Below are 19,579 nucleotides of genomic sequence, written 5' to 3'. Positions count from 1 at the left end.
TTCTTTCCCAATTTTCCACTTCCCTCCTAATCCTGGTTACATTGGCTTTGTTTGTACAGAAGCTTTTCAATGTAATGTAATCAAAATTATCCATTTTGCATTTTATAATGCTTGACCTTCTGTATATAAGACCCCATCTCACACCATGTGGTGGGAGAGTGCCATGGAAGAGTGAGAACACCATAGAATGCCATGTGGGAGAGCACCATAGAATAGTGAGAGTGCCACAGAATGCCATAGCATAGTGAGAGCGTCATAGAATGACCTAGCACAGACTTACTCTGTGTCTAATGCAAGCGAACTTTTAATAAATTTTACCTTTCTTTGGCTCAGAAGACTCGAGTCGAATTCATTCGGCAGGACCTGGTGTGTTTGAATTTTGGGGTCTCCAGAGCAACCCTAACCCTCTTAGTGGGTAACCTCTTCAATATGACTAATATGGAAATATGTTTTGCATAATTTCACATATATAACTGAAGGAGAAGAAGGAAAAGGAGGAGAAGAGGAAGAAGAATAAGAATTTAGTATTAGGAAGTTCGCTGACAGCTTAATGGGAGGATGGACTAGAGAGGGGAGAAATCCTAATAGAGCCCCTACTATGTGCTAATAAGCAATGGAGATACAAAAAGGGGCAAAAACAGTCTTCCCTCAAAGACCTCACATTCTAATGAGGGAGACAACATGCAAAGGATTTGTCACCAACAAGATCTGTATGGGATATGTTGGATATGATCTCAGAGAGAAGGCATTAATATGAAGGGGGAGGAAAAAAGCCTCCTTGCAGAAGTTGGAACTTTGAAAGAGAACTTGAAAAGAGAAGTCAGGAAATTCAGGAGAAAGAAATGAGGAGGGAGAGAAGTCCAGACCATTGGAACAGTTAATGAAAATGCCTGGACTCTGGAAATAGAATTTCTTGTGGGAGGCCAATGTCATTGCATTGCAGGTTAAGGGCTGGCAGACTTTCAAAACCAAATAAGGTTTCATATTTGATTCTGAAGGTAATAAGAAACCACTGGAGTTTATTAAAGAAAGGTGGCGGTGACAAGGGCATATTTGAACTTTAGGAAGACCAACTGGACAGCTGAATGGAGGCTAAATGACTTGAAGTGGGAGGAGACTTGAGGCAGGAAGACTACCAGAAAGTATGGTTTTCTATACAGGTTCAAGAGGGTCTGCCTGTACCAGGCTAGTTGGAGTATCAGTAAATCACATAGTAAGTGGCAGAGTTGGGATTTCAACACAAGTCCTGTGACTTAAAACCCAGTGCCCTTCCAATAGTGAATGACTCTATTATCATAGAATTTCAGAACTGGGAGCACCTCAGTGGCTCTTGGCTGAACAAGAGTCCTTACTACCACACACCTTTGCTTGGAGTCCTCCAGTGAGGGCGAGACCACTCCTTTCCAAGGCACTCCATTCCAATTCGGGATAGTTCTAATTGTTAATGCACTAAGTCCAAATTTACCCCGTGTGTAACTTATACCCAACAGTAATAGCTAGCATTTACATAGTGCTTTAAGGTTTGCAAAGCACTGTCACTGATATTCATAACAACCACTTCACAGACAAGGAAATGGAGGCAGAGATTAAAAGACTTATCCAGAGTCACATAGCTAGTAAGTGTCTGAGGACATCTTCTTGACTTCAGGTCCAGGGCTCTTAACCACTGGGTCAACTGAGCCCTACCTCCTACTTCTTCTGCCTCTAGGACCAAACAGGCAGGCCCAAACTCTCTTCAACATGACAGCCTTTCAAATGCTTGGACAGCTATCTTCTCTAGTCTCCCTATCACCAATTCCTTCAGCCCATCGTCCTACTGCATGGCCTTCAGGCCATTTACCCTCTGGCTCTCCTCCTCTGGCCTTTCTTCAGCTTATCAATGTCCTTCCTGAAATGTGGTGGGATAATAGAGTAGGCACGGTTTGTTCTTGGAAAACGTCTATTTCTGTTCAATCTTTCCTTTGTACCCCACCTGCATCCTGCTTGAAGGACACTCAGCTGTAAGCTGTAGAGCCTGAGAGACTTTAGGAAACTTGTTTTGGAAGCACTAAAGATGAGACAAAGGCAGCATGGTCAACAAGAAGGAGTATTGTGTTTGGAATTAGAGGATGGGAGTTTAGGTCTCTCTTTCCTTACTATCTCTATGAACTTGAACCAACAGATCACCTCAGGGCTCTGGGCTTCAGCTTCCCAATCAGTAAAATTCATCAATTCAATTTTACTGTGCAAGGCACAGCAGTAGATGCTAGGAGGAAGACAAAAATAAAAACAATCTTTGCCTTTAACAACTCATTCTCTCGGGAGGAAACAATTTGTACATAGATAAGTAAATATAGAAATTTATACAAAACAAATACAAAGTAATTTTGGTGTTTGGAGAAGCGATAACAAAGGAGGAGGAATCAGGAAAGATGTCATTTGTGGCTCCTGAATTGAACTCTCAATGTAAGTAGGAATTCCTGGAGGAATTAAAGGGACATCATAGGAGGGACGGTTGCTACAAGCATCAGTGGGAAGGATGGTCATTCCTTCTGCAGATAAAAGAAATGTCTGAAACAGGGGTCAGTTTTGTTTCGTGGAGGGGGGAAGGCGAAGCAATTGGGATTAAGTGACTCATCCAAGGTCACACAGTTTTGGGGGAATTATTTTGGAAATGTTGAGTTTAAGATGTTTATGGGATATTCAATACGTCTGTCTGCATCACTGGCGCTTGGAAGTGGGAGAGGCCTGCGGGAATATTGTAGATTCGGCCACCTATAATCCTGTGACCTGGGTTCGAATCTCCGGCGCTGCTCACTAGTCCTGACTCTGGGTCTCAGTTTTTCCCTCTTTTAAGGGCGGGGCGAATGAGGATAAGAGTGAAGGCTGGAAAGGTAGAGCGGATGGTGAAGATTCGAAGTCAAAAGCCTTGGGTTCGAATCCCGGCATGAGAAGTCACTTCACAGGCTCCCAGATTTAAAGCCTAACGTTAACCTCCCAGCCTTGTTTTAATTTTATTTTGGGCTTGCATTCGCTGTTCGGTGACTCTCCGGACGACCGAAGGCCAGGGAATTCAACCCCGTCACTTTACAGATGGGGAAACCGAGGGCCCCAGCTGTCACAACCTGCTCCTGGGTGGCTCCCAGCCGTGAACTTTAAAGAGCTGGGTAAAAGCGAGCGGGCTCAAGCCAGAAAACACGCAACGGTGGCAAAGCCCCAGGTCTGTCCGCACCCTCGGTCCCGTCCGCTCCCCGCCCGGCCCCTCCCGCCGGCTCGGCCCTGGACGTCACTTCCGGCGGGGAGACAAAATGGCGTCCCGAGATTCCCGGGCCCTGAGGCGTGTGGAGCGGCTGCGGCGGCTGCGCCTGCTCTGGGATCCTTAGAGCCGCTGGTGGCGGCGAAGGCGGCGGGCATAGGTAAGCGGCCCGGCCCGGGCCCATCGCGGGCAGCGGCGGCTGGGACTGACGGAGGGAGGGAGCCCGGTCGGGGAGCGACGACGACTGCGCCGCCGCCCCCTCCGTCCGTCCGTCCGTTTATCCGTCAGCTCGTCTGGGTGGGGAGCGGAGGGCGCGGGGGAGGGGCCGCGTGAGGACGGAGGGGGGGGGGCGGGGCGGGGGACCGCGGGCGGGGGCGGCGGGGGGGGGGGGGCTCGCGCTAAGTTGGGGGGGGGGGGGGGGGCGGCGTGGGGAGGAGAAGGAGAAGGGGGGGAGCGCCGGTGGGGCTGGGGGCGCGCGCCCGCTCAGGGACCTCTCGCTCCCTCGCCGGCCAACTTAGCGCGAGCGCCCGTCCGCCGCGTGCACCTGCCCGGCGGCCGCAGCCGCACGCGCTGAGCGCGCTCCCAGCCCCGGGCTCTCCCTGCCCGAGCCCGAGCCTCGCGGGGAGCGCGGAACGCTATAAAAAGGAGCCTCTCCCCCTCTGCCCCCGCGCCCCCCGTCCCCGGCCCCACGCGGGCGGCGCACCGATGCGGGCACACACGCACGCCAGCACAGGTACACGCTCCCAGGAGCACGTTTTTTCTACAGCCTCATGCTGAACAGGGGTTTTAAAAAATTTCAATATCCTCTCCTTGTTTAAGAATTTTTTATTTTGAGTTTGCATTTACTGTTGTGTGTCGAAGTTTTCTATTGTCCAAGTTTGGTAAGAGAGGAGGGAGCAGGACGTAGTGGAAAGGGTTAGGGATTCTTGCTCTACAGATGCTACGCGTCTGTGGCCGTGCACAAACCTCGGTTTCCTCACTTGTAAAACGAGGAGGTGGATCTCTCCATGGTTCCCCTAAAGCCTGTTTCTGGAAGTTGTGTCGCGCCCACAATAATAATTTTGATGGTCCCCTAATAATAAATAAAATTTTATTTTATTTTATAAAATGGCAACAACTTACTGTACCTAAATACATTGTAGTTCCTCCATTAGTTAATGCCAGTCGAATAAGATCATTTTGCTTTTCATATAATATAAACAGCTTTGCGAAAGCAGGCTGCTTTAGATTAAGCGATTCCACAATAGTTAAACTTGACAGAGCATCTAGTGTGCGCAGAGCCCTGGCTAGAGAAGACTTGTAGAGGTAAGACTCATTGCCTTCTTGTAGCTCCCAGCCTCAGGATGGTGGTGATGGATGTGATCCGGATGGGGAATAGGAAGCAAGATCGTGAAGGGGATAGATAGAGTGTGGGTCTTGGAGTCAGGCAATCAGATTCCTGCCTTAAGACACCTTGGGCAAGTCACTTAACCGGCTTCAGTTTTCTCATCTGGAAAATGGGAATCAACTTCTTGTGGAGAGAGGGCCTATCAAAATAGGACCTGCCTCCTGGCTTGGTTTTGAGTATCAAATGAGTTAGCAATTGTAAAGAGCTTTGCCATCTTTTAGAAGTGTTAGCGATCATTATTAATAATATAATATAAGTTAGTAATAGTTTCTGCAAATTACTCAAAGGGACCTTTCTTTCAAGGCATAAGATGTTGTTGGTTTGGATCTTCCAAGACCTAAGGAAATAAAGTGCCTGCCCTATGCACCGCTGTTGTACTCAGAAACAGACTAAACCTAAGATGATGATTTATTGGGGAAAGGAAGGTTGATGGGATCTTCTTTTAAAATGCCTTTTCTGCAGATTACTTGTTTAAAAGGCAAAAAAATGTGAAGCAGTTAGCTGGTATTTTCCTTGATTCTATTTTCCTTAGAGTTTGTAATTAATTTTTAACTTGAGCTGTTGTGTTTGAGTTCTAGTCATCTTAGTTTTTTCTCTTTGTGAAACTATTCAGAAGTTAAGGAAGAGGAATTGAGAGCCATGGTCTATTATTACTTTCATATTAACTAAAGCTTCAGACTTTTGAAAAAAGTCTTGTGTAGTTCCTCCAAAAGTTTTCCGAGAAGTACTTGTATCCCCCTTTTTGCTTGATCCTGTTACAAATCCTCTTCAGTTTTGGAAAAGTTTGAGAGAATTGCCTGTGTATATGTTGATAATATGTTTGGTAAAGTCCTTTTTTTCCCCTCTTAAAACTTCAAATTCAGGAAATTCAAATTTCAGATTCTCTGGTTTATGATCCATAAAATTCTTTCCTCCCAGGTTTCAGTTTTTCTTTGTGTATCATTTTTGCTTGCTGTTGGCCCCTTTATTAAGATGCTAATTTTTTTTTTAAACCACATATCACTTTCAGGTCTTTTGAAAAACTTGTGGAGAGAGGTACTGGACTTAAACAGGTTCCTTTATGAATTTTAAAATAAAGCATTCCTGTATAACCTTAATATACACAAAATTTAGGTGGTTTTCTAGAATTTAAACATATTTTGTACCATTGCAGTTGGAATAAATAACCTTCAATTTCAAGTTGTGCTGTTAATCCTTCTCTAGGCATATACAAGACCTACACAGATAGCAGGGATTAGTAGTGGTTTTGTTGGCTGAAGTGCCTTATTCCCAAATTAGTTTTTTTTCCTCATATTGGTCTATTTTAAGCTTTTATAGTCATTGACTCAGGTTGTGATTTGCTGCCTTCTTGTTTGTGTATCTTTGTAAGCTTTGCTTTCAAGCTCTTCTTAATCTGTACAAAGAAAATTGTATGCTGTCTTTCACTTTTCGCATATACCAAATCAAAGTTTAGAGTTGCAGGAGACCTTGGGGATCTTTTAGTTTACCCTCCTTTTACAGATAAGGAAAATCAGACATGTGGGGATGAAGTGACTTGTCCATGACCAAACAGAGGCACAACCTGGAATTGGGACTGAGGTCCTGACTTCACCTTCACCCTATTTGTTACAATGCACCCTGCTGCTAAGGTGGAAACAAAACCACAGTCCTCCAAGTAACTGCCATGAGCCTGTGCTGAGGCTGTTAGCTATTGGAATTTTCCACATAAGCTCATTTATAGCTTTCATATCAAGGTCTGAGATAACATTCTGTCATTCTCTTGTAAAAGTTAGAATTGTGTCGTTAAATGCTCATGAATCACCCAAAATATTCATGTCTGAGGCTGATACCTGTTTAATACATTCTTTAAAAGCTTTTACGGACCTTAGTTTCCTCATCTGTAAAGAGAGGGCATTGGATTGATGATCTCTAAGAATTTTTACAACTCTAGAATCACACTATGATTTTGCTTGTGTTCGATTGAAGTTTTGACTCCAAGGCTGAATTGGTGAGGGTGCTTTATAGGGTTCTTTTTCTGAAAACCTTTTAGGATTTTCTTATCTGACTATTATGGTTTGTACAGGGCATGAGCTACCTGCCCCCTTGAAGTCTCTTTATGCTCTTTGATTTTATGACTTTGTAAATTGTTCTTTTTTTGGCAGTTTTGCTCTGCATTTTGGAGCCAGGGAGTTTTTATGAAAGTCAGTTTGACTCTCAGTATACCCAGTGTTAATTGAATTATTACCACATGTCCATCAAATTTGCATATCTTTCCAGGCTTAATTACATGAACCCTCTTCCTGTAGTCTTTGATCCAGCCAAACTGGCTTTTGTTCTGCACATGGCATTTCCATCTTCAGCTTCTGTGACTTTATATAGTCTGTCCCTCATGCCTAGGGTATGCACGTCTGTCTTTTAGAATCTCTGGCGCACAAGCTCCACTTTGTATATGAGGTGTTTCCTGTCTACTCTCAAGCAAAAAATAATGTACAACATTATTTATAAAGACACTTACTTGTTGGTACACTCACATACACCCAGTAGAATGTAATCTTCCTGAGGACAAGTAGTGTCAGTTTTTTTCTTTGTATTACCCCAACCCCCACTGCCCTGCACTGTGTCTAGCACATAATAGGTGTTTAATAAATTGGTTTGATTGAGAAAGATGCTTAGTGAATAATATACTTGTGATCCTTATACAGGGCAGCATAAAAAAAACATGCACTTTTCCGTAGAAACTAAAATACTTTACTGGAGATACATGTATGTCTCCAGCAAAGAAGGTATTGTTTGTTTATGTATCTCTAGCAGTGTATTTCAGATTATCCTTATATGGAAAATTCCAAATACCTAACCATCTCAGCACATGCTCAGTGTGGTTACTTTGAGGGTTTTGTTTTTGTTTCCATTTGAGTAGAGTGTGTGTATCTACATGTACACACACTTCTCAGCACTGCACAGCTAAATGCAAATGTTAGTACTTATAAATGAGATTCTTGTTTGGAAGTCTACATTGGAAGTAGGTAAAATACAATTTATATGCACTTCTCTATAATAAGATGGCCTTAAGCTTTTTTGAAGGTGACAGTCCCTGTGAAAGGTAAACATTCAAGTAGCTAAAAGTAATTCTACAAAAGAATCATGACAAAATTTACTTTAATTTTTGGAATTATACATATATTGCAATTGATAATGTCTATGTGCTTAATTGTAGTGTGAAATATGGGGATATTACTGTATTTCAAATTTGTTTTTTAATTTAAAGTTTGCTGAGATTTGACTATAGTTTTGTAGGTTCTTGTTTCAATTATACTGAATGCCTTTTGTATAGTGTTTAGAGAGGTCTTTTGTGACAGCGGAAGTTGCATAGTTGGTCATACTCTAGACCAACATTCATCTCTGTTACTAAATTGTTGGAGGATATTAACCTGCCTTTGGCTCAGTTCCCTTTGAGGGTGGTGGTAGTGATAGTTTGGGAAAGTTTTTAAGTTTTTTTTTACACAAATTTTCTGCACCTATGATTTTATTTACGTAGGGAACTTTGAGTGTGGAAACTCCTTCTACAAAAGTCTAGCTAGCAGTAGCTTCTCTCTGAGTTCCAATATTCCTTAGAAATTATCTTTTTTCTTGAATGCTGACAGGATGAGTGACTTGCTTACCCACAGCCAGTAGGGAAAGAGACAGGACTCGGAACTTTGACTCTAGGGCTGGCCCGCTATGCACTAAGCTACTTTATGAGAACCGTTGTATTTTAAAGTAGTTTGTGCCACAGGCTACAGAATGACAGTAACACAAGTGACCCAGGCACCTACTGAGAACTAGGAGACCAAAGGACTTGTGCATTTGGCCTTTCTTTCTGCCTTGATCTCCTCAAGTTTGAAGAGGAGACTATACATACCTCCTTTCAGTTTTACTAGGATATTGAAAGTTGTCTGAAAGTAGTTTGAGCTTTTTGCAGGAAAGATACCTTGGATTTTTCAGTCACGAAAAATGCTTTAAAACTCATTTAACTTTTTCAATAGTCTTTATCCTTAGAATATTAGCTTTGCACAATACTTTTGGTCCTAATTCCATTTTTTTGGTAAAATAATTATCTAATTATTGCTTTATGACAGTTACTTAAACTTAAATGAATTCTGAATACGTGTTTTGATTGGACCACCTGGGAAAAGTCAGTGGTGGGTCCTTTGTTTATAACAAAATTGTGAATAACATCCTGTCTTTTTTTTTCTTCAAATGAGCATGAAGGCAATATGGTTAAATTTCTGAAGGGTAGTCCTCCAGTAGCAGTCATTTGAAATATTACATACTGATATAGAGTAAATTTATATGATTTTATTTTGAAGTTGTTTCTTTATGGAATAATTTTAGAATTGCTGCTTTGAGCCATATTAAATTTTCTTTTCCTGTCTGATTTAAGAAGAGAACATACTTATTTTTAACCTAAAGCAGATTAGTCTTAAATATGATTTATTCCTTTATCTTGGGGGTCATTGTCTATAGATATTATTAACTAGGTCTTTTAATGCTATATTGTAAAATGTTGTAAGGATGAATTTGATTGGGGGACTATTGTCTTCATAGGTTTATGACCTTCACATTTTAAACAAAAGGAAAGTTCTAATTAGCCTCATTCTCCCGTTCAAGTTCTGCAGAGTTAAAACAGCTTACTCTCTACTAACTTTTCTAGAAGAAGAGCTTTTCATTTTCTCTTGGGTGTGATGGGGATTTTATGAAATTCTGTCCTCTGTGAACTTGCTGAGGGCATCTTCATGTGGTTTTGTGCCACTCTGCACTGCTTGGGGTTTGAAAATCAGGCTATTTTAATTATACTTAAATCTTGAAACAGCAGTTATCTCCACTTTTTGTAGCTCTTAAAAGTTAAGGTTGACATTAGGAAAGCAGTGTGGTGTAGTGGGACACAGTGGGTTTGTTGGGACAAGTCTCTTCCCCTCTCTCTTTCTCAATTGCCCTATCTGAAAAAAAAAAAAAAAACAACAACAGTAGATTGGTCTCTAAGAGGACCTGTCCAGTTCTAATATTCTATGATTGAGCAGAACAAAATGTGCCCTTACAGGCTCTCCGAGAACAAGGGGTTTTGTAATTGTTAATAAAGACAAGGTTTTTTGAAAGATAAAGCTTTCAGAAGTAACTTGGTTTAACTGTCCACTGACTTTTCATCAAGCAAGACATTAAAAATAAACTTCTGAGTTTGCCAGTCTCATTAAGGATGGACCTGCACAATCTTAGGAGAAAAGAGAGACTTTATCCATGGTAAAGTTGTCTCAGTTCTGCTATTCAGATAACATTGTGCTAATTGGGTTGAGTTGGAATCTGACAAAACCTAGATGAAGCTAAGTGATTGCCACATGAAAGTGGCTGAGCTATTCATGATAAAAAGAGAAAGTGGATGAAAAGTAGATTGCCCAAATTATGACACGAAGTTGAATGGCAGATCAGAATGGCAGGTGACTCAAAGGACAATGGTATGAAGCAGCCAACTACAGGAAACCTTTCCCTATTCCTTTAGATTCCCTCTTTAGAAATCTATGTACTTGATCAAATGTGTCTTTCCTTCTTCCTTCAGATGAAGGTTTGTTTAGGGCAAGGACAGTTTTGAATTTTTATCTTCTGTGTTTAGGATGATAACTTGCACATAAATTGGAGGGGATGGTTAGAGTGAGCAAGCTGCAGCATTTTCCCAACAATAATTTCTATGTTATAAATGACTTTAAAATCATCATTAAAAACATGTACTACAAAAAGGAGGGAGGCTTGGAATTTACTGATTGAGGAATAACAAGTAAACAGATCTTCTCAAAATTTTATGCTAAACCAAGGCCAAGAATCACTACGTGGACTGGAGGGGTTGTGACCTTTATCAGTGGAGGGAATACCCACTTGGGGAAATCGTGTAGCTATTAGAATATTTATATAGGGAATAGTAAAGTAAGGACTTATATTTAAATATTAACTCTTAAAAAATTTAAATATTACCTTATTACAGTCTGGGTTTTACCTTTTTTTCTAATGTTCAAGTTATGCACATTTGAAATGTTATTGGAGGTCTGGACTTTTGTGAAGGGTTTTTATGTTGAATAGAATAAACACTTGAAATCTCTTTACACCTCAGGCTCATCCTGCCTTTCCAATTTTTTTACACATAACTCTCATCCTTTAACATCCATCTTCTGTCACTGTGCCTTTGTACTGGCTGCCCCCCATGCTTGGAATATGCCCTTTCTCCCCATTTCCCACTGGTGTCTTTGAATCCCTAGTTTCCTTCCAGATTCACCTTGTCCATGAAACCTTTCCTGATCCTCTCTATCTTGTATTCATTTTGTAGATATCATATATATGCTTGCTTATATGTTCATGTTCGTTTCTCATTTTAGAAAGCAAACTCAGGGATTTAGAAACTCAGCAAACTGAATTTTACTGAAAAACTTACTGAAAAAACAAACTGAAATTTAGAAAGCAAACTCAGGGATAAAGAAACTCAAACTCAGAGGACAGGGATTGTTTTCATTTTTGCCTTCGTAATCCTAGCACTTAGCACAGTGCCTGGTATGTAGTAAACGATTAAGTACAGGTTGATTTCTTGATTTATAGCAGTTCCCATCCCACCTTCTTTGGGAGGCCTTTCCTGGGCCCATTAGCTGATAGTGCCTTCCCTTCGGAGATTACCTTCCATCTATTCTGAATATGTACCTGTTGGTACCTAGCTATTTCCGTGTTGTCTCCACCATTGGAATATAAGCTTATTGAGATCAGGGACTGTATCTGTAGTGTTTCAGTACCTGGCACAAATGTAGCTTGTTTATTTCACTTGACATGGCTGTTAGTGGTTCAGTGTATCACGGTAGGTAGTTTCAGGTGAATGAGAACTGAGGTTATGAGAAGCACCAGGTGTTTTGTTTTCACTCCTTTGAGAAGGCACAGATTAACTCAAAAAGTGGGATGGGCTTTTGTGTAGTTTAGGAATTCCCTCTGTATTTGAACATTGCTATGTAGTTGTATAGTAAGAAATCTGAAAATAGTCTGAGTGGAACAGTGATCTCATTTTTTCATTGTAGATGTGAAGAAACATTGGGATTTCAGAAAAATTACAAAGTATTTCACAAAAGATGTGAATTGGTACCTATGGACATTTCTCATACCATTATAATTTTTAACAAAAATAACTGAGATGCTTCAGAAAGGAAATTAATGCATGGCAATTGTACTAAATTGAGTAGCTTAAGATATTTATTTCTCTTATTTCTTCATTTTCTTTCACTTCTCTTATGATAGCAACAGTAATTTCAAATACAGATACATAAGTAAACTGGGATTTTTATGCTGCAGAAATGGCTAGAAATCTTAAAATTTTTATGTTACCCAGCACATCCCTGGTTTATTTAGAATTATTCATGCGGTACACTTTTTCTCCTGAAGACAGAGGATTTTAGAACTTAAAGCTGGAATGGACCTTGGAGACTAGTGAAACAGCCTCATTTTACAGAATAGGAAACTGAAACTCAGGTTGTAATTCACCCCATATCTCTTCAGACTGCTGGAATTCCCATATAATTTATATGTATTTTGGTTTCTGTATCTGTGCAGTAGAAACAATTGCTCATCTGTTGGGCATCAGTTAATGACTACCAGAGGTTATTCCCATCTAGTTTGTTATTTATGATGGCTGGTTGACACTTGGCTGTCTCAGACATTGGAATATTTACTTGGAGTGTATAGGTAGTTCTCTGTCCTTTACCATCACCAACAACTGTCGTGCTATTTGCTAGTAATTTTTTAAAGACAAGTTTTAGTATGCCTTTTTTTGGTTTTTATTTCAGAATCCTTCCCCAGCTCTCTGTTAAATGAACCTCCCTTGTAAATTGGAGGAAAAAGATAATCAAAACTGACCAACATAAGTGACTACATTTGATAACACACAGATATATATGTATATATACATTCATTTACACATACACACACATATATCTCATTCACCATCTATAGTCCTTTATCTTTCTGTAGAGAGGAAGGAATGGTATGTCATCATCCTTTCTGTGGGCCAAAACTACACTTAGGGTTGAAGCAGGCAATAATATTGCTGAGGATGCCCTGATAATAGGAACTAATGGTGGCAGTGCCTAGTCCTTAGACTTTGGAAAGTGTTTGACAAAAGAGTCTCATGCTATTCTCATGGAAAAAAATAGATGAATGGCTGGTTTCAAAGACTAGTTGTTATTGGTTTGGTTGCAGTTTTACCTTGGAGGCCATCAAGTTGAACTCCTTCATTTTACAGATAAGGTTAATGAGGCATGTTGAGGATGAATGACTTGCCTAGGGTCACTCAGCTAGTAAGTGAAGCAGCATTTGAGTCCATGCCTTCTTGACTGTTTAGTGTCCCTCAACACTCTGCCAGGAATCTGTGCTTGGTCCGGTGCCATTAACATTATTAGTGACTTGTTTTAAAGGCAGGGGTTGTAGGCTTATGAAATTTTCACATGGTACACAGCTGGGAGTCCTTACTAACTAGTAGATGACGGTGTTACAGGAAAATAGTATTTTGACAGAACATTGGTCCAAATCTAACAAATTGTAACCTAATAGGAATAAATGTAAACTCTTACACTTGTGAAGTTGACTTTCAGAACTAGATGAACAGGCATAACTGGTTAGATGGCAGTTTGAAAACAGTGTTAAAAATTTTAGCTCAATGAGTCCAAAGTGTGATGTGATACCCAAGAGGAATGGAATCATGGGCTACCTTAAGATCACATAGCTTTAAGAACTAAGGTGATAGTTCCACCAAACTTACTCTCTTTTGGTCTCATCCAGGGAAATTTATTCAATTCTGGGAACCACAGTTTAGAAATAATGTTGATAAGTAAGAGAAAAATCCAGAGGAGTGGCAGTCAGGATAGTGTTAGGGATAGGCCTTCAATCCCTTCTATTTGAAGGTTGTTTGAAGGGAGACTGTATGCTGTTTAAGATATATATATATATATATTTTTTTTTTTTTTGGCAGGGGGTGGGGTAGGAGCAGAAGGTAATCTTTGCTCTCTAAGTGCCTGAGGCTCTGTCATCTGGAAGAGGAATGAGATTTGATCTCTTGGTCTCCAGAGAACAGAACCAGGAGCTACAGGTAGAAGTCACAAAGAGGAAAGTTTAGGCCTGATGTCAGGAAACTTACTAACAATGAGAGTTGGTCAGAATTGGAGTAGGGTACCTTGGGAAGGTAATAGGCTCCAGCAAAGACAGAAAACTGACATTGTCAGGATTGTAGTAGGGATTCTTTTTTGGATATGGCTAAGTGGCTCTTGAGGTCCCTGTTAACTCAAAAATTCTGTGATAATTGTAGTCATTGTATTACTGAGCACCTGTTGCCAAACTATCTTTGCAATGCTAATGAAACTGATATTTATTAGTAGCTTCCGTTATTGCATAATTGCTATTATTAAACACAGACCCCAGTCCCTTCATCCCCAAACAAATCACAATCTGACTCCTCTCTACCTTTCTAGTTCATTTTCTCAATACTTCTCCATTTCAATTAAGCTGGCCTCTTTTAATTTTCCTTGCATATTTGATATTCCATCACTTGCTAGTCTGTCCTCTGTGCTTTTCAACAAATTGTATCCCATATTGGGAAGTATTCTCTCCTCACCTTTGCCTTTTAGAATTCCATCCACCTGGCTTCCTTCAAAGCATAGCTGTGCTGCCACGCTTTTCTTGATAGCCCCATTAGTCAGTCATTAAGCATTTATTAGATACCTTTAGTGTTCCAGGCACTGTACTAGATATTGGGGACACAAAAAAAGGCAAAAGACAGTCCCTGGCTCTCATGAGCTCACAGTCAAATGAGGGGTGACATCATACAAAGAAGATATATACGGGAAAAATTGGAGGTAATTTGTAGAGGGAAGGCATTAGCATTAAGGGGAATTAGCTAAGACCTCCTAGAAGAAAGGATTTAAGCTGGGACTTGAAGGAAGCCAGGGAGCCAGAGGGCAGGGATGAGGGACAACATAGGAACCACGGGGAAGAGCCAGTGAAAATTCACTTTAGTCTGGTGACAGGATATCTTGAGGGAGGAAGAGCCAGAAGGCCAGTATCACTGGATCAAAGATTATTTTTTTTGGGGGGGGGAGTTTGTTGAGGGAAGTAAGATAGAAGAAAACTGGGAGTTCCTTGAGAGCAGGGGCTGTCTTTTACCTTTCTCTATCCCTAGTCCATAGCATAGTGCCTGGAACATAGAAGACATACATACTTACTGAGTCTACCTTCTTTCACTGTGATGTGAGTGGCTTCTTGCCTTGCACATTATAGGTTTTTAATAAATGTCTGTTGAATTTAATTGAATTTTAAATGCTGAAAATGGTAAAAAAAAAATGATCAATGATATATGCAAACCAAGGATTTTGTCATATTAAATGAAGAGTCATTCTTTGGGAGCCTGTCCTTAATTTAAAATGGTATTAGAAAAGACTTATGAGGGAGTAAAATCAGAGATAGACCAGACCTTTGTGAAGAGATGTGTGGACTAGGCTGTGCCAGAGCAGCATGGACACAATATTGTGTAATCCACAATTTTCTTTACAATTTTGTTTATTACTGTTGTAAAATTAAGATGTGATACCTGTTAATAGGATTTCAGTGTATGAAAAATTCCTCTCACATTCTAAGATTTATAGATGAAATTCTCATGTTTGCTAAAATTTTAATATAGTATCTCTTAAGTGTGTGTATGATAATAAGAATATAGCTGTTTGAGGGGAGGAGTCAAGATAGCGGAGTATAAACAAGACTTCAGCTGGGTTCCGGCTCCCACCACCTCCAGTTCATGTAAAAAGTGACTCTGAACAAACTTTGGAGCTTTAGAACACACAAAATGATACAGAGAAGCTAACCTCCCGCTGAGGACAGCTTGGCAGGCTGGCAGCAAGCAGCCAGCGCAGTGCTCTGGGAGCCAACCTCAGCCCCTAGAAGCCCAAGGTTTTAGCCCCAAGGTGGGCCTGACCAGCCTCCGGCTGGAGGGACTTCAGATCACCAGCAGCTGTGGCAGTTTCCAGAATTATCAACCCATAGATGCTAAGGACAAAGTGAGAGGTCAGTGCAGTCTGGACTTTGGGATCCGGTAGTTTGGTAGTGAGGTCGGCCTTTATCTCCTGGAGGGAGAAACCTCTGAGGTGCTGCAGCTGTGCAGCCACCCCCATGTGGTAGCTTCAGCTCCTGGCCTGCAGACTGTAGGGGGACCAGTCTGAGGGGTAATCGCTCTTGCTTTAACCTGTTTGGATCTGAATTGCGGTCTAGGCTGGAGGTCCTGGGGTGTGTGACCAGCTCGCCAGAGCGTGTGAAGGCTTCAGAGAGGGCACCCATCTAATACCTCCTGCAGTTGAGAAGACCCCAGTGTTTGGTACAAAGCTCCCTTGTCTGGTAGCAGAGTCCTACTGTGGCAAAAAGCCCTAAAGTCAAGTAATTGAGTGGTAACATGAGTAAACGAGGGAGGCAAAGTAAACAGAGGAATCCAACATTAGACTCCTATTTTGGGGACAAAAAGGATCAAATATGGAACAGGAGGAAGATGGTGAAGTCAGAACTCCTTCACCAAAAGCTTCCAAGAAAAATATGAGCTGGTTACAGGCCATAGAGGAGCTTAAAAAGGATTTTGAAAACCAAATAAGAGAAGTGGAGGAAAATTTGGGAAGAGAAATGAGAACAATGCAAGAAAATTATGAAATGAGAGTCAACAACCTGACTGAAGAAAATAATACCTTAAAAAATAGACTAACTCAAATGGTAAAAGAGGTTCAAAAAGGCAATGAGGAGAGGGATGCTTTAAAAAGCCAAATTTGCCAGATGGAAAGAGAGTCTCAAAAGGTCACTGAAGAGAATCCTTCCTTCAGAATTAGATTGGAGCAAATGGAAGCTAGTGACTTTATGAGAAATCAAGATACTGTTAAACAGATCCAAACAAATGAAAAAATAGAAGGCAATGTGAAATATCTCATTGGGAAAACCACTGACCTGGAAAATATATCCAGGAGAGACAATTTAAAAATTATCAGAATACTTGAAAGCCATGATCATAAAAAGAACCTAGAAATCATCCTTCAAGAAATTCTCAAGGAAAACTGCCCTGATGTTTTAGAACCAGAGGGCAAAATAAGAGGTTGAAAGAATCCACTGATCACCTCCTGAAAAAGATCCCAAAAAGAAAACTCCTAGGAATATTATAGCCAGGTTCCGGAATTCCCAGATAAAGGAGAAAATATTAGAAGCAGCCAGGAAGAAACAATTTGAATGTTGTGGAAACACAATCAGGATAACACAGAATATGGCAGTTTCCACACTGAGGGATCTAAGGGCTTGGAATATGATATTCCGGAGGTCAAAGGAGCTGGGATTAAAACCAAGAATCATGTACCCAGCAAAATGGAGTATCATGTTTCAGGGGAAAATATGGTCATTCAATGGAGTAGAGGACTTTCAAGCATTCTTGATGAAAAAAACAGAGTTGAATGGAAAATTTGACATTCAGATACAAGAAACAAGAGAAGCATGAGAAGGCAAACAGAGAAAAGAAAACATAAGGAACTTATCAAAGTTGAACTATTTACATTCCTACATGGAAAAATATAATTGTAACTTATGAAATTTTTCTCAGTATGAGAATAATTGAAGGGAATAGAAATGTGTATATACACACGCATATGTCTATACAAGAGGGTATATGGGCATATGAATACATACGTGAATGTGTGTATATATGTGTACAGGTATACATAGATAGAGGGTGCAGGACCAGTTTAATGGGAAGGGATGATACTTAGAAGGTGAAATTAAGAGGTAAGAAGGAATATAATGAGAGGAGATGGGGAGAGACAGATTGAGGTAACTATCTCATATAGAAGAGGTAAGGGAAAATTGTTATAGTGGAGGGGAAGAACAGGAAGTCAAAAGGGAATGGGTCAACCTTATTCTCATTGAATTTGGCTTAGGGAGGGAATGACATACACACTAAATATGGTATCTCACCCTACAGGAGAGTAGGGGGGAAGGGGATGAGAGGGAGGATGATGGAAGGGAGGGCAGGCTGGGGGAGAAGGAAGTTGGAAGCATCCACTTTTGAAAAGGGACAGGATCAAAGTAGAGAATAGAACAAGTGGGAGGTGGGATAAGAGGGAGGGAAATATAGTCAGTCTTTTACAATATATCTACTATGGAAATGTTTTGCATTAGCTACACATGTACAGCCTATATTGAATTGCTTATCTTCCCAGTAAAGGGTGGGTGACAAGGGAGGAAGGGAATGAATCTGGAATTTAAAGTTTTAAAATCAAATGTTTAAAAAAAATTATACATATTAAAAAAACATGACATATACCTCTTTTAAACTTAATTCAATTAAGTCTAGCCTAATGTTTAAAAAAAAAAGAATATAGCTGTTCACAAACTGTATGGCATTATAACTTGTACTTTACCTTTTGTCCAGTTTAAGGATATCTGATTGTAGCAGTCCTGTAACTACTGATATATCCATCTTAGACAATCCTCCCCCATCCCACCCCAATGCTTTTTCTTGGTTTTATTTCCACTTCAGTTTATTTCAAATTGTCTTGGGGGGGGAGGGGCGGCCAGGTAGCACAGCAAGTAAGAGCACTGGCCCCAGTGTTGGGATGGCCTGGGGATCAAATCTGGGCTCAGACACTTAGCACCCACCCAGAAACACCTGGCCGTGTAACCTTAAGCAAGTTACTTAACCCCAATTGCTTTAAAAAAAAAAATTGACTTGGGGACCTGGACCAGTGATTTCCTTTATGAAAGGGGAACTCCTAGTGGGAAAAGTCTTTCTGCCAGTACAGATCACAGCTATTTTGCAGTTTAAAGTTAAGTAACTTGAGTCCCATAATCAATATGTGAAGGAGACAGGGCTTCAAGCTAGGGCTCTCTGGCTCCTGCTCCATCTTCCAGATTGTTTGTCAGAAACTGAACATTAGATATTTTGATGTTAGTGTTCTGAAACCTTATGCAGTGTCACACCTTGAGCGAACTGTATATCAAAACATTTTGAAGAGAGGGAGAGTAATGGAAATCAAGGCTACTTGTTATTGACAATCATATCTAGAACATTTGGCTAGGATACAAGTTACATGTACATGAATGTATGAAAGTCAAAGGGGTCTGTGACATAAAGTTTAATGACCAACCCCTGCTCTGGAAGATCTGAGGATACAAAGCTTAAAGAATCTGGAAGGTGGTCATTTCTGGTTGGTTTGCCAGCCTGAGGAAAAGGACATTCTCAGCGACTGATGGTTTTCCAAGCCAAACTGTGCCAGTGCCAAATCTAAGAAGTACTTGAAAATTGGCAAGAAAAGGGCAAAATTGTTTGATTTTTTTTGCGGTGGAGGTAAAGTAGACAGAAACAGAGGAGTGAAGAGAGCCGAGAGCAGATTGGTGAGAAGTAACAGGATAGACATGGCCAGGAGAGGGGGAAAAAGAGGCACACTCAGAATTCTGCAGGGACTGGAGAGTGCTCTGTGGAGTGTAGGCTGGGGGTCACTAGCTGGAACCATATGCCTGTATGGGCTTGGGAGAGAGGATTCAATGTAAGGGCAAGTAGTATCCAAGAACATCATACTATGTTACTGTTATTCTAATTGATGTTCATAATAATGACTTGAGTCTTGAAGAGAAAGTTATATTTATTTTTGTTAAATTACACGCTATCTTCCTTCACTAATGTTTTCTTTACATGAATTGTAGTGGCATGGAGATGATTCTGTAATTCTTGAACTATGTTAGTAGAATATAAACTCTACTATAAATTCGAAACTCTTACGAAATAAAATATGTCATGCTTCATTTTTATATCTATATTGGGTAGAGCACAGTGCTGATGAATGAGACCAAGGCTACAGTTTCCAGTCTTTGTGACAGTTTAGCCTTGTTCTCTTTCACAACTGGAGGCTGTAGTTCAAATGACC

General features: G+C 40.6%; 1 protein-coding gene across 5 annotated transcripts in view; it reads left to right on the top strand.

Moving 5' to 3' along the window:
- The first annotated feature begins 2,940 nt into the window (after positions 1–2,940).
- PRDM2 (PR/SET domain 2) overlaps positions 2,941–19,579 on the top strand; it is a 216,475-nt gene continuing 199,836 nt past the window's right edge. For 2 of the 5 annotated variants that reach the window (XM_069079255.1, XM_069079254.1), the window contains exon 1: positions 2,941–3,395. The gene's annotated coding sequence lies outside the window, so the exon portion shown is untranslated. The remainder of the gene's footprint in view (positions 3,396–19,579) is intronic. The other 3 variants (XM_069079252.1, XM_069079251.1, XM_069079250.1) reach the window with 2 other exon arrangements.

The sequence above is a fragment of the Petaurus breviceps genome, unplaced genomic scaffold (assembly GCF_028583685.1).
Source record: "Petaurus breviceps papuanus isolate PSGF00001 unplaced genomic scaffold, PetGlider_PUasm1.0 91041, whole genome shotgun sequence".
NCBI lineage: Eukaryota > Metazoa > Chordata > Mammalia > Diprotodontia > Petauridae > Petaurus > Petaurus breviceps.
This window is presented reverse-complemented; position numbering and strand designations above follow the sequence as displayed.